The sequence below is a fragment of the Calliopsis andreniformis genome, unplaced genomic scaffold (assembly GCF_051401765.1).
Source record: "Calliopsis andreniformis isolate RMS-2024a unplaced genomic scaffold, iyCalAndr_principal scaffold0018, whole genome shotgun sequence".
NCBI lineage: Eukaryota > Metazoa > Arthropoda > Insecta > Hymenoptera > Andrenidae > Calliopsis > Calliopsis andreniformis.
The window spans coordinates 13,205,179-13,207,963 of record NW_027480430.1 but is presented as its reverse complement, the minus strand read 5'-3'; positions in this window follow the sequence as shown (position 1 = coordinate 13,207,963).

The following is a 2,785-nucleotide window of genomic DNA, read 5'->3' as shown; positions in this document are numbered from 1 at the left end:
ATTACATTCACACTGGTTGCAATTATTCCTGTTATACGATGGAAAAGCTGTTGTATTTATATTGTATTATATGCTTCTGGCGTTGACTTCTTAGGCCATAACTATTTGATCTGGCGGAGCAACGCCCTAGTGTGAAGCCTAGGTTGCCCGGATCGTAGAAATGACCATTACTTTCACACTGGTTGCAATTATTCATGCTATACGATGGAAAAACTGTTGTATTTATTTAGTACTTTATGCTTCTGGCTGTGACTTCTAAGGCCCTAACTATTCGATCCATTGGAGCAACGCCCTAGAGTGAAGCCTAGGTTGCCCGGAACGTAGAAATGACCATAACTTTCACACTGGTTGCAATTATTCGTTTTATACGATGGTAAAGCTGTTGCATTTATATTGTATTTTATGCTTCAGGCGTTGACCTCTAAGGTCGTAGCTATTCGATGTGGTGGAGCAACGCCCTAGAGTGAAGCCTAGGTTGCCCGGATCGTAGAAATGACCATTACTTTCACACTGTTTGCAATTATTCCTGTTATCCGATGGAAAACCTGATGCATTTCTATTGTATTTTATGCTTCTGGCGTTGGCTTCTATGGTCCTAGCCATTCGATCTCGTGGGGCAACGTCCAGGAGTGAAGCCTGGGTTGCCCGGAACGTAGAAATGACCATCACTTTCACACTGGTTGCAATTATTCCTGTTATACGATGGACAAACTGTTGGATTTTTATTGCACTTTATGCTTTTGGATTTGACTTCTAAGGCCTTATGTATTCGATCTGGTGGAGCTATGCCTCAGAGTTAAGTCTAGGATGCCCGAATCGTAGAAATGACCATAACTTTCATACTGATTGCAATTATTCGTTTTATACGATGGAAAATCTGTTTTATTTATATTGTATTTTATGCTTCTGGCGTTGGCTTCTAACGTCCTAGCCATTCGATCTCGAGGGGCAACGTCCAGGAGTGAAGCCTATGTTGCCCGGAACGTAGAAATGACCATTACTTTCACACTGGTTGGAATTATTCTTTTTATACGATGGTAAAACTGTTATATTTATTTTGCATTTTATGCTTCTGGCGTTGACGTCTTAGGCCCTTGCTATTGGATCTGGTGGACCAACGCCCTAGAGTAAGTCCTAGGTTGCCCGGAACGTAGAAATGACCATAACTTTCATACTGGTTGCAATTATTCGTTTAATACGATGGAAAAACTATTGTATTTATTTTGTCTTTTATGCTTCGGGCTTCGACTACTAAGGCCCTAACTATTCGATGTGGTGGAGCAACGCCCTAGAGTGAAGCCTAGGTTGCCCGGAACGTAGAAATGACCATATCTTTCACACTGGTGGCAATTATTCCTGTTATACGATGGAAAAGCTGTTGTATTTATATTGTACTTTATGCTTCTGGCGTTGACTTCTTATGCCCTAACTTTTCGATCTGGCGGATCAACGCCCTAGATTGATGCCTAGGTTGCCCGGAACGTAGAAATGACCATTACTTTCACACTGGTTGCAATTATTCGTTTTACACAATGGAAAAACTGTTCTATTTATTTTGTATTTGATGCTTCGGGCGTCGACCACTAAGGCCCTAACTATTCGATGTGGTGGAGCAACGCCCTAGAGTGACGCCCAGGTTGCCCGGAACGTAGAAATGACCATAACTTTCATACTGGTTGCAATTATTCGTTTAATACGATGGAAAAACTATTGTATTTATTTTGTCTTTTATGCTTCGGGCTTCGACTACTAAGGCCCTAACTATTCGATGTGGTGGAGCAGCGCCCTAGAGTGAAGCCTAGGTTGCCCGGAACGTAGAAATGACCATATCTTTCACACTGGTGGCAATTATTCCTGTTATACGATGGAAGAGCTGTTGTATTTATATTGTACTTTATGCTTCTGGCTGTGACTTCTAAGGCCCTAACTATTCGATCCATTGGAGCAACGCCCTAGAGTGAAGCCTAGGTTGCCCGGAACGTAGAAATGACCATAACTTTCACACTGGTTGCAATTATTCGTTTTATACGATGGTAAAGCTGTTGTATTTATATTGTATTATATGCTTCTGGCGTTGACTTCTTAGGCCATAACTATTTGATCTGGCGGAGCAACGCCCTAGTGTGAAGCCTAGGTTGCCCGGATCGTAGAAATGACCATTACTTTCACACTGGTTGCAATTATTCATGCTATACGATGGAAAAACTGTTGTATTTATATAGTACTTTATGCTTCTGGCTGTGACTTCTAAGGCCCTAACTATTCGATCCATTGGAGCAACGCCCTAGAGTGAAGCCTAGGTTGCCCGGAACGTAGTAATGACCATAACTTTCACACTGGTTGCAATTATTCGTTTTATACGATGGTAAAGCTGTTGCATTTATATTGTATTTTATGCTTCAGGCGTTGACCTCTAAGGTCGTAGCTATTCGATGTGGTGGAGCAACGCCCTAGAGTGAAGCCTAGGTTGCCCGGATCGTAGAAATGACCATTACTTTCACACTGTTTGCAATTATTCCTGTTATCCGATGGAAAACCTGATGCATTTCTATTGTATTTTATGCTTCTGGCGTTGGCTTCTATGGTCCTAGCCATTCGATCTCGTGGGGCAACGTCCAGGAGTGAAGCCTGGGTTGCCCGGAACGTAGAAATGACCATCACTTTCACACTGGTTGCAATTATTCCTGTTATACGATGGACAAACTGTTGGATTTTTATTGCACTTTATGCTTTTGGATTTGACTTCTAAGGCCTTATGTATTCGATCTGGTGGAGCTATGCCTCA